General features: G+C 43.8%; 2 long non-coding RNA genes across 2 annotated transcripts in view; one reads left to right on the top strand and one right to left on the bottom strand.

Moving 5' to 3' along the window:
- The window catches only part of LOC120323889, a 31,389-nt gene extending 26,113 nt beyond the window's left edge, over positions 1-5,276 (bottom strand). Inside the window, exon 1 of the long non-coding RNA XR_005564803.1 lies at positions 5,148-5,276. This is a non-coding gene — a long non-coding RNA (uncharacterized LOC120323889). The remainder of the gene's footprint in view (positions 1-5,147) is intronic.
- Positions 5,277-5,278: 2 nt separating this feature from the next.
- LOC114000869 overlaps positions 5,279-12,773 on the top strand; it is a 38,023-nt gene continuing 30,528 nt past the window's right edge. Inside the window, exon 1 of the long non-coding RNA XR_003545380.2 lies at positions 5,279-5,653. This is a non-coding gene — a long non-coding RNA (uncharacterized LOC114000869). The remainder of the gene's footprint in view (positions 5,654-12,773) is intronic.

Genomic DNA, 12,773 nt, shown 5'->3' with positions numbered 1-12,773 from the left:
AATTTAAAACATTATCTAATATCTTGTACCAGGAGAACTGCAGTCTTTGTCTTCAAAGACATTTATTAGAAATATTTCTAGTTATAATGTAGTCATTTGCCTCTTAATATTAGATTCTTTCACTTTTTACTAATATCAGGTGGTAGTAACTAAATAGTCCTGTTGCCTTTAGCAAGACAACTTAAGGAGAAAATTCCTTTGATACCAGAATGTCAAAACTGGGCTCTCCGTTCTTTAAACAACAATTCAAAGTCATGCTGCCCTTATTGTTGGCCTTCAGTACTAAAGATTTTCTCATGCCTGGCTTCACTTTGACTTCATGGCTAAGGTTTCATCTGGTGATGCTATCAGACAATAGCAGAATGCAATTCAAAATGACGACTGGAAAAATCCCTACCTCCTTCCAAAGCTACCAGGTTAGGATAAAAGAAGAGCTATAATACCTACTGTGAAGCAAACACAAGCATTGAAGCTATCAGGCGTATATCTGTACGTTGATTTGCTCATTACTCTTTAGGGTTTTGTTGTTTCAAATGTAAGTTGAGAATGGCTTGAAAACAGAGCGAGATTCCACATCTTTTGAAAACTGGCTATAGTATTTTATTTTATTCTTTTCAACCACAGCAATTCTCTGGAATTAACTATTGCATTGTCCCATGAATCTCACCAGAAATGACAAGTGTATGCTGTCATGGTCAATACATCATACCTAGTCATTTTGTTAGGGAACTCAGGTATTTTTTGTTAGCATATGCTGCTTTTACTATGCTATATGGAGGTAAACTATGGTATTAATAATTATGGAGAGAGAAGGGGGTAACTGGTAATAGCAGGAATATCAATCCATAAATTGAACCCTATCAGTGAAGAATAATATTTTGTTGAAGTTGAGATCTGAAGTCTAAAAATCACTTTTGATTAAATTGTAAAATAGTATTTTCTAGGTATTTTCTAAGCTGGGTTAAGTTACTTTGAAGTTCAGATACAAGACAATATTCCAGTTACTCTGATCATGTTTGTTGAAGGTTAAAGACTACATGCCTCTCTCTAATTGTGACTCACTGAGTGCATGATAGAAGTACTGAATTGGACATCTGCTGCTGTCCTCTTTGCCAGTGAGGCCACTTTAAAAAGCTGTCTGCTGTGCTTTCAAAGAAAACCATTGCTGTGCTTCAGCACTGAAGACAATAGTAGAGGGCAAAGATGTAACCTCTCGTCTGAACGTTATATATTCATATTATATCTCCTGCAGATGCGAAACTGTCATTGCAATGAAAAAGAAAACGAATTTTTGAGCAGTGAATTCTGAATTATTGTTTCAGTGAGAAATGAAGTGGCAGAACTGCCCGGCCAGTATTATTCATTAAGAAGTTTCATTAAGAAGTTTCATTATGGCTGTATCTATCAGCCAACCAACATCAGATCCTCTTGTGCTATACATTATAAAACCAAGAGCTGTTCTGAAAGTTGGATTATGCAGAAAAACATTTTATATTGCTGAAGTGTGTTGCCTGGAGGAGTGCTTAACTTTGTAACTTTTTTAGTACAAACATTTTTAGAGTGTAATGTAATGGTTTAATATTAATTTCACACAAAAGCTCAGACTATATAGGCCCTGCTACAAAGAATCAGAACATCAGCCAGAATGTGTTGCTTGTTTGTGACTGGAAAGAGCCAGAGAAGAGGCAGAGACAAGTGGTCACAGCTGCAAGGGAAGGGTGGAAAATGCTGACTGAGAGAGACACAAGGAATCTTTCTGGTAGAAAATACACTGGAAGAAAGCTAGGAGTACTGAATAATATTGAAGAAGGTATGTTCTTCCTCAAGGAAGCAGAGCTTTTGTCACTGCCAATTCCAACTCTACCCTTGACTTGGTTTTTTTGGTGGAAATAATCTGTGAGGCCATGAGTACTGGCTCAAAAGGGGTTTGAGACATTTCTTGAGTTTGGATCAGAAGAAGAAAGAAGATATTACTGGTTTTGCCCTTAAAGTTGCCATGTGTTTGTCCTTCATTAAAAAATAAAATTAAATGACTGTGCTTTTTCTTCCTTCCAGCCTCCAGCATCAGATGCCATGTAGGGAAGGTGTCTCTTCTTTCCTAATGCCTTGTTTAATCTCCTCCTTCCCTTCTGTTCAGTTTCTCTTATACTACAATAAACACTGGGCTTTGTCCACCAGTCTGTGTGTATATATTAGAGCCACAACCTTGTTTGTAGCTATGATGACCTCTGGGGAGAATATATCACCAACTTTTCATCTCACTACAGCAGTGAAAGTGAGTAAAACACAGTTGTTTTGTCTTTGAGCAATGGATTTGATGAGGAAGTTATCTCTGTAATTAAAAAAACCCCAACCCCCTCCACCCCAAGAATTCTGAATGGCTTCTCTATTAATCACTACAAGGGCATCATTGACTTACCACGTTTCTGAGAGACAAGCCCCTAACAAAGTAGACACAATTTTTTTCTAACTCAAAGAACGTTTCATTTGCCAGAGTCTAATATCTTTCACTCACAGGTATTACAATAATAAACTGTGACTGAAAAAAGATAATGAATATAGGCCTGCACACCTTTAATATATGACTGAACTTTCTACATTTACCAAGCTATTTTAAGTGTAAAACAGTACTATTCAGGTCTCTGAAGGCCAGCAAGACTGGGCTAACCCAGCCTTCTGACTGATCCATCTGATGTTAAAGGCTGCTGAGAGCTCACCACTGATGGGGTTACCAGAGGTCAGCCAAGCCACAAGGCGCATCCCTGCTCTTAGTCCATGGCAAAAGTGAGATGAGATGCTAACATCAACTTCTTCCACACCTGTGGAAGTGTCTTAGGAAGTGTTTTTCTAACATTTGAAACAGCTTATAAGTAGGAATCTGGCCAATTACCCTAGGTCAATCAGTGGCAGCTCATAAAGGCATTGCAAACCGCTATGTATCTGCTGTGACCAATGGATGTCTTACCCATATATCGGGAAGCTGGGCATGGCTTTTGCAGAAGAGATTTGTGGAGCATGGATATGAGCGATTCCAAATTTTTTGCCCTGCTCTGCTGCCGAGATTTGGCTGAATCCTTAGATATATTCCTTGTATAAGTACTAGATGTCATTGGTCCTTCAACATCTCTTACATCTTGTCCAGCTTGAGCTGTGGGTTTCTGGGGGTAGGTTTATCTTTAGCAAGATGTTTGTACCACAATGACATGCCTGGGCTCTGCCCCTGGACTCATGCCTGGCTGTGACAGAAATGCAAGCCTTTCAAGCAATAACAATGCCTGAACTTCTCAGATAAAACCTGCAGACACCAGAAAAGTACCAAGTTAGCTCAGCAGGTGAGACCTTAATTGAGAAACAGAAATTCAGCAAAAAAATCTAACCTAAGGCTTTGTTTTGAGATACACAGGAGAGGATGCTGGCACCAACATGCTTACACACTGATATTCAGCTCTTAAGACAAAAGGCTGAGAAACAAGGACTTCCATGCAACATATGAGAAAAAAAATCCAAATTAGCCAAGTCTATTTCTGTTAATTGTTATATTGAGGACTCTTCCACGGCCATATTGTATGGCATACAAGGAATTAGCTTCTATTACTGTTGTATCTATGGCATGAGATTCCTACTGTGGCAATCTTCACCTCTTGAGTCAGATGTTCTTCCCCAGGCAGGAGGAAGCCCACATGGGCTACCCACTATCGTGCTCTTACTGCCAGCATTCAAAATCAGCACCAACAACTGCAGACTACTTATCCACCGCCATTAATCACTAAGGATTGAGAGCAAATGTGTAAGGAGAACGTAATGAAACAGGTGCAAGTAAGTGGAAAGTGGGATAAAACACAACAGCACTTTACCAAAGGTATATTTTGTGAAGCAAACCCAGTACCCTCTGTGAGCAGTGAGGTTCTTGAATAAGGAGAAGGCAGGAGATCCGCCATGACTAGACCTCAGTCAGCATTTGGTACATGATTTCATGGAAAGCTGTTACAGGAGTTGGTGAGGTGCTGCAGAGTGGGTAAGAAGTTGGCTAAAGGGAAATGCCAGAGAGGAAATGCTTCACAGAAAGATGTTCCAGAAAGATCAAGCATTATAACTATCTAAACTTTAACAGGTTCATCCACATGCCAAATTATGAGGTGTACTGGTGAAATTTCCTGATGGCAGGGCTGTGAGGGACAGCCAGGAGAAAGGTCAGGGTAGCCTGAAAAAGGATTTGCCTGAACTTGAGGACTGGAATAATGACCGAAGTTCAAGCACCAAGCAACAAGATTATGTACTTTGGGAATAAACCATAAACACATTGGGTTTGAGGTGTGTAACTGTGACTTACTAGGTAGGATTGAGTGGCACATACTTGTGGGTCAAATGAGCATCAATAGTGAGAGGACTCAAGGAAATGGCCTTAAGTGGAGACAGGGGAGATTCAGATTAGATATTAGAAAAAAAATTTCAGTGTTACGGTGGTCAGGCTGGAATAGGTTGCCCAGGGAAGTGTTAGAGTCACCATCCCTGGAAGTGTTCAAGGGGCATTTGGATCTGGTACTGGGTGATGTGGTTTAGTGATTTAGGGGTTGCAAGCGGTAGTGCTGGGTGGATGGTTGGACTTGATGATCTTGAAGACTCTTCCAACCTTGATGACCCCATGGTAGCCATGGGAAGGGCAGTGAGACCTCACGGTAGTGGCTTTCGCCCCTGAGCTATTATTATTTCTAGTGCTCACTGCTTGGGTATATAAGGGACTTCGTGTTCCTTACAACATAAAACTGACATAAGGGCAAATCAGACGAGGCTTTTGGCCGCGTAAGAAACAACCACTAGAGACAGACAGCGCTTCTCAGACTGTGCGGCTGCTCCGGTCTCTACCAACTCCTCTCTCCGGATCCCCAGAAGGGACGTCACTCTGCTTTTTCGCAAGCCCTTTTTGCCCTCGACTCCTCCCGCCTCCCCAGTCAAGTCTCGTCGGAGGCAGGCGAGGCCTGCCCGGGCCGGCCGTGCCGCTGTGGGACCCCACGGGGCCGGGAAGCGCTGCCCTCATGGAGCTCGAGGAGCCCCGAGAGGCCCCGCGGCGCGAGCCCCGCCGCTTCCCCGCTCCACGCGCCGCGCGGGGGAGGCGGGCCCGCCCGCCGCTCCGCGTCCCATTGGCTCACCCGGGGCACCCTCCGCGCTCCGCGGCACCTGATTGGCCGAGGCTGCCTCTCTGCCCCGAGCCGATTGGCAGAGCGCGCCGAGATCCCGCCGGCGGGGGGCGGTGCTGGGCGGGGGTGGCCGCTCTGTCACCTGCGGCCGGGGCGGCCCCGCCGCGCTCCGCCGGCCCCGCCGGGGCGGCCGCGGCGCCGGAGGAACGGCCGGGGAGAGCCAGACAGACAAAGAACATGGCGAGGGGAGGAGGAGCCTGCGTTGCCTCCTCTACCGCGAAAGGCGCTCCGGGGGCGTACAATGCCCGGCACGGGGCGGGCTCGCTTACCCCCGCCCCCTTTCCCCGCCCCTGTGGCTGGGCCGGCGGGGGGCTGGGCTGGGACGGGACGGGACGGTCTGGGCTGGGCTAGGCTAGGCTAGGCTGGGCTGGAGGCGGACGTCGGGAGCGGGCCCACTGCCTGCCGCAAGTTTCGCCCGGAGTGGGAAAGTTGGGCGCGGCCCGGCGGGACCCGGCCAGGTAAGGAGCGGGCGGGGGTCCGGGCCGCCTGCGGGCCGGGCCGGGCCGGGCCGGGTGTCCGCTCCGCCCGTAGCTCCCGGATTGTGCCCAAGGGCGCCGGCCGGGGCCGCAGGTGCGGCGGGATGGGGCGGCCGTGCCCGGCGGGGGTCAGGCAGCCCCTGGGGCTGGGAACTTTTTAGGAACTTTGAAGGTTGTCCGCCCTAGTCCCTATCTGGGCAGAGCCGCCGCTGCCCGCGGCACCTGGCCCGAAACGCAGCGGGGCTGCCAGGGCCGGAGCGGGAACCTCCTGAAAAACTCATCCTAAAATCGCGTGGAGTTACAAGCCTACCTGTGGAGAGGTGCCGGGACCGCTGCCCTTATAGAAGGAAAACTCTGCAGCCCGTTTTCCTCTGGCGTCTGCACAGAGTGCGGCTCTCTGCTGGTTTTTCTCAACTCTCAAATGATTCTTTAGCTCTGGTCTTGAATAAATATTGTTCGTGTCAGAATGATTATAGTACTGTTGTGAGGCCTTGGTCAGGATTTTAATCCTTTTAGTTTGTACTGAGATGGAGACCTTTTTTTTAAAACTAATGATCTCATCATCCAGTTGGAGAGGTGATTTAAATGAATCTGTACTGAGTGTTCAGTTTTTTCAGCATTAATTTTAAGATGTCTTGAGCTAGTTAGCTGAAGTTTGAATTCCCAGAAATGTTTAGAAGCGAAGAGATAAATTGCTGGGCTGCCTAAAGTCATGATTAACATGTTCATAATTAATTCAGTTACAGTGCTGTCCCCCTCTTCCTCCTCCAGATTTATATCCAAGCAGCTCAATTGCATATCAAAAGCCTCTTCTCCTTTTCATATAGTAAATTATTAGACTTTCAAACTGTTCTTGCTCCTTTTCTTCTCTCTTTGCTCTCACCCTCAACAGCTGAAATGAAATTTTAGGGTAAGCGTCCCTGTGTACTTGGTTAGACACAAGTAATAAAGATAGCTTAGCAATAGAAAAGCCAGGAGTTAAACAGCCATTATTTTCTATCAATAGTTAATTAGTTATCATCTTTATATCTGCACGTGTAAGTATTGGATGGGTAAAATTTTAAGATGAAAGTGGCACAGCAGCTCTGGAAGGTACTGTTACACATCACCCAACTTAAGAAGAATATCTCTTTAAAATGTGTTGACATTTAATTGACCTTTGAAAGTTCATTCTGTTAATCATACTCAAAGCACTAAAGCTATGGTTGACTGATCTGGTGTTCGTACATTCAGCCGTGCTCAGCATATAAATTCTGCAGCATAATTGCTACTTATTGAGCAAGAGTTTCTTTTCTTCTCCGAAAATGAGAAAGTTTTACTTTGCCTCCGGCTGGGTGCTACGGGTAGACTTGTGAATCCAAATGCTTTTCTGCCATCAGTTGATGTGGCGGGTGCGGCCTCCAGCCAGGCAAGAAATTCCTTTGCTGAAACTGTGTTTTTTTCCTTCCTGAGGCCGCACATAGGGCAAGGTAACCTTGAGGGTTACTGCTGTATCTGCTTTGAGTCAAAACACAATGGGGCACTTCACTTTTTTTTTGTTTTAAGCTCTTCTATACTCCAGCTGTTTGGATGGAGAAGGCAGAGTTTAAAAAGCTTGATTGCAGAAGATACAACCCTCCCTCAAAAAAAAATTTGGCTCTTGAAGTCAAACCTGATGCACCCATGTTAAAACATGTACTACCTGCTTTATGGCTGTTGTCCATAGCTTTGTTGTAACTAAAACTCATACCAAGAATGGAAGTATTACATGTGAACTCCCCGTCAAAATATCTGGGTAAAGATTAATTTCTGCTGTGTTCACTTTCTATAGGATAGGTTTCCTGCTGAAGTTAATGTTGTTGGCAATAGTTTTTGTGTGTTGAGATCTCTTGTGTCATATCTTGAATTTATAAGTCTGTCTTTTGCCTCATGAGAAATGAGGGAAATACTAAATGTTAAATGCAGTGTCTGTGATTCCTAATAGATCATTAGCTCTTTGCTGTTACCATTGAAAACTAATTAATAGCTCTTACTCTTAATTATAAATCTACTTATAAAGTTAGAGCCCTGGCAGTGCTGCTGTACTTTTCTAAGCTGTTTTCTCAATGCTGCTTTTGTACTGGAATCCCCTTCCCTAACCCTGAAGTCAGATGTGATGTTCAAGCTGCGTGTGCAGCCAAGTAACTGCCCTGACACGCTGCATAGGGTTGGGAGCTGTTAAAGCCCAGGGAGGGAGAGGGTGTCCTCTGAGCGAGTATTTTCAGCAGGACTGAAAGCATGCAAGTGCTTTGAATACTAAAAAGTGATCCTGTGGTTGAATTTTGTTTATTTTAGTACAATAGTTACAAGTGCCACATGTGATTAATTTCACTGATTCTTTAGAAAGCTGAGCGAAGATAAACAGACCAACAGCATGTCTGTACTTTCAGTACAGTTGACAGAAGGAGGAGGCAAAACATCCAAGGTAGCTTAAGGGCTAGAGTGTGCAGATGCTTGACCTGCAGCTACCCTGATGCCCGTAGCCCAGAGTTGGCCCCTGCTTTGCCTGTATGACCTGCAGGGAAAGGCCATGCAAGGTGTCCTCTGGCTACCCCTCAGAGGAAAACAATCAGAGTGTCTCAGGGACCAGTAGGACATGTAGAGAGAGATCTGCTCTGCAGCTTAACTTTTACAGAGGCTTATGTCTTGGGTCTAGCTAGGTAAAGGTGTCAATCCATCTGTATTATTTGCAGTTACAAACATTGTCCTGGAATGAAATGCCTGAGCAGGGTCCCCTTTTCCAAAGGTTCTTCTTTAGATCATATTGCTGATTTGGGAGAGTGATTTGAATATGGTGCCCTCCTGGGTGGCAGAAGCTCCGGAGCTGAGCTTCTTCTGTTGAAAGCACTGGATGAAACATGGATGGCATTACCACGCAGTCACAAGAATTCAACTGGAATAATGAAACCTGGGTTCTGGGTTGTGGCTGAGACAGGTCTAGAGATGGATTTAAACCTGAATGCTTCTTGACCTAGTGTTTGTGTTGTACAAAACTGGTGCAGCTAGTTGATTCACAAACTCCTTATTTCATTGGGATAAAGGACAGATCTGGAAGTTGCACTTCCAGAGACGTGTTCTTGCGTTTCAGCAGTTGAGGAGCGAGAGGGCAAGCAGGGAATTTGAGAACCGTGTGGTGGTTTGGACGTGCGGTGCTGGTTCAAGCAGTGTTATGAAGGCTTCAGTGTTGGCACAAGTACCCGCTGGCAGAAAGTTGTGTGCTCAGAGAGTAGTAGCAGCCAAGCACGGATGTTTAAAGTTTTAATAATATCTAAAACTTTATCGGGCACCTAAACCCTTGAGGGTTAAGAGGGAGAGTCTTATGAAACTGATGGTTGATGTTCTTTGTATCTGCACTCTGAGGAGGATAATGTGAAGTTATTCACTGAAAACTGTGGCATTACATGAAAGGAATGTAACACCGGGCCATAAATTAACAGGAACAGGAAAAGCTCATTCTGAACTCTGGTTTATTAATTCAACCATTTACATATATAACCCTTCACACCAAAAACAGGTACTGTATAATTGTACCTTTTATAACAACAGAACCTACCACAGCAAATAGATTTTTGCACAGGAAAGTTCTCCCTTCTCTTTTAAATTCAGGTGTGCAGAAAATAAGTTTTACATTATTCTCTAAGACTGCTTTTGCCTGTAACACTTCATGTTGAAGTAAAACACATTGATAATGTGGTCTTGATCAGTGTTAGATCCACAGATGCCTTTCCTCTGTAACCATTTGAAATTTTAGAAGCATGTGCTGGGAGTGCAAATGTAGACAGGTTTAGTTGCATTTTAACATACTTGCTGGTCAAGGTGAGCCCAAGCCATCCTAATGTGACATGCCTGACATAATTCCAAGGGGATCAGTTGTTAAGACATTTGAAAAATAAAATCAGGTTTTGCTTCAGTGTTTTTCTTCAGTGACACATGTTCTAAATAAAAGCTTTTGCAGCAAGTTGATTATAAACTTTCAATGAGTCTAAGCAACTGAGAGCTGTTATTGGAGCTGTCAAGAGATATTCTAATAGCTCTAATTTTTAGCTGACTACAAAAGCTATATTTATCCACCAGGGATTTTCCTTGCTAATAACCATCAAAAAAAGGTTTTTTTGGTAGGAAGCTGTTTTATAGGTGTCCTCCTGCTTCCTTATCTGTTTCTTTTCTTTAACCTCTGGGCAGTTATTTCTGCTGTCAGAAGCAAAATGCGGTTACACGACCTGTTCGCGTCTGTGGAAGGCTGTGTGGGTGCAGCACTTTTGTGACTTAAACTGGAAATTTTGGGATAAATTCGCGATACCTGAAGTTAACAGTAGGGTTTCTTCTCAGTTTGTGCCTTCTTCCTACCTGTCATTTCTCACATGCAGCTCTATTTTAGCTGTTCCAGTGGGGCTCACTCTGCCTTTTCCTCTTACAGAACTTTCTAGTGTGTGCTTTCTTTGGCATGTCAGTGTTGATTACTGTGTTTTTTGAGCACTTTGGAGCTTCCACAGTGTCTTAACATTTATGCATTTATGCTGGTAAGCCTTCTCTCCCCTTGCTTCACTGCTCAGTCTAATGCTTTCTCCTCACTTTGTAGGACTGAATTGTTCCTCTCTTTTAACTTGATGGATTTTTTTTTTCCATGTGCATGTTAGTCTCTTGCAGCTTCTGCAAGTTGGGAAGGAAAGTTGGGAGGAAAGACCTTTTCAAGGTGATGAAGATACAGGTTAACATTAACAAGATTCAGGTTCGTGGCCCTATCGGTATGATGTTAGCATTTTATCCGATAGGTCAGACTGTTTAATTACAAACTGTGGAAACAAGCAAGTGTTTAGCTACCTTGAGGCTGATGTTCAGCCTCATTCTGTTCCCGCATGCCATAAGCCTGGTCACACCCAGGGAAAGGGGAGGCTGTTGGAAATAAATGAAGAATGGGACTTGAGTAGATATATTGCCCTAGTCTGTATGTGTGCAAAGGTTAATGCATTTGCTGTGTATGAACTCTAGTTTCATTCTTTAAATGTTGCTGTTATGTTTTACTTTCATAGTGCTGTGAATAAATAAGCATTTTGTAAATTAATTTAGCACACGGTGTTGTTAATGAAGTTGCTTTCTACACACTTTTAGTGGATGTTTTGCTTAACGTAGTACCCAGAAGTTCTCTTGCATCTAGCACTAATTTATGGTTATGTTCAAGTACTTTTGGGACAAGAGTAATCAATGCATAGCACAACCTCATAGGTAAGGATGTGTGAGCTGAAGCCATGCAGACTCTTCTGCAACATCTGGGGTTTGTTCACTTTGGAGCACATTAAGTAAAAACAGTGTTGTGGCCAGAAGTTGTATTTGTTTTGATATACTGGAAATGAAGGACAAACATTATGATTGGATTAATTATTTTGAGAGTCTTTATGTCCCAATTGCGTGTTTGAGCTCTGTACAAGGGAAGGAGTGATGGGAGAGAAAAATGGCCTTCCCTGTATTTGCAGGGGAGTTGGGATGGGTGCCGTGTCCTGGCTATGGGCAAGCAGAACTGACTCCTCCATTGATTACCGGACCCTGAAATCAGAAATATGAGGGTAAACGTGTAGCATGTGAGGTGTGAGTCACTGGACCACCAAAAGGATCAGAGTTCGAGTCTGTGCTTTTCCCAAGAGTACAGCAAGGTATAAAATATGTTCTCCAGAGAACGTATTTTCAGCACAAATTACATGTCCTGAATAAAGGACATAAGAAATGTGAGTTAGAAGACAGTTTGCAAAATATAAGATGAAAGCATTCTAGAAATTCTAGGAGGATGTTGGGGCAGAGTTTTGTGTTTGAAGATGGTTCTGGTCAGCCCAAACGTGTTGTTTGCTCCTGTCTGCAGGGATCTCTAATACGTGCCATGCCTGTAGTGTGTCCCCTGTGCCAGAGGCTTGTTACCACTGCAGCTGTGTTTTGCCTTCCTTTTGAATACGGACAATACAGCTGAATGAGTTGTGTGCTATAGGTAGTTTGATCATGCTGTCAAATCTAAATAAATGTTCTCTGCTAAGCTTGGGATCTGTAATGTTGTGCTCTCGAGTAATGCTTCTCCCAAATAGCCATGAGAAGAAATTATTGCCACTGGGGACTGTTTGCTGGTTCAATATATGCTCTTTATTCTTGTTTTGACCCACTACATAGTCTTTGTACTTGCCTGAAATAGGAAGCCATGAAGTCAACCGTTCTGTGGTGGCAGCTGGCACAGCGATGCGTACTTAAACGCGGCTTCGGGCTGGTCGCTGCTCCACTCATGGTGCTGGTTCTGCCAGCAAGGAGAGCAATGCTCTGCACCCCCTGGGCATCACCTACTTCTGCCACCTGATAGGAGAGGACAGTTGAACCTGTTGCATCTTCCTTTCTGGCCACTAAAGGTTTGTGGCATTCATAGCGATGCCCTCATGGCACTGAAATGGAGAGCAGAAAACAACACTGTACTTACTACTGTTCGCTGATTCTATAGCGAGCGTAAGTGGTGCTGATATCCCTCCTTAGCCTTCACTTGTTGCTGCAGGTCGTTGATTGATGGAGAAGATGTGTTTATCAAAAGCATCCTTGTTTCATGTGGTCACATACAGATCGGGTTCAAGTACCTTCCAAAGGTATCAGGAGTGCAAATTGATTAATAATAAACTTTGAGTATATACATTTGAGTTAATAACTCCTACGTCCTGCACTTCTCTTGGTTTTGTTGTGTGCTCATAACTTAAATTTCAAAACTGTCATGTGAGTGTTCTCCTGCTACTTTTGACTGGTATACTTTAGTTCCCCTTGTGTTCTTTCTATGCTCTTCTCAATCTCTATTTCTGTATTTCTTTGGTTTCCTCCTAATAATCTAGTTCTGTCTTGTGTGTCTGTCCATCCCTCTGCAAAGGGCTTCTGTATGTCCCTTTTTGTCTAGAATGGTTGCATGAATAAATTCCTTCTCCATCTTAAAGGCATAACTAAGAGGACTCTGTGGGGATTTTGCTTTTTTGAAGTGATGCTCAATCTCAAATTTATTGTATGGTTGGTTTTGGTTGTGTAATCTGTATGTTTCTTAACATAATAAATAAGAGAAGTTGTTATACCTACCTCT

The sequence above is a fragment of the Pipra filicauda genome, unplaced genomic scaffold, assembly GCF_003945595.2.
Source record: "Pipra filicauda isolate LSUMZ 115617 unplaced genomic scaffold, ASM394559v2 scaffold365_size864120_pilon, whole genome shotgun sequence".
NCBI classification, from domain to species: Eukaryota; Metazoa; Chordata; class Aves; order Passeriformes; family Pipridae; genus Pipra; species Pipra filicauda.
The sequence above is the reverse complement of the archived record's forward strand: the minus strand, read 5'-3'. Positions and strand labels throughout refer to the sequence as shown.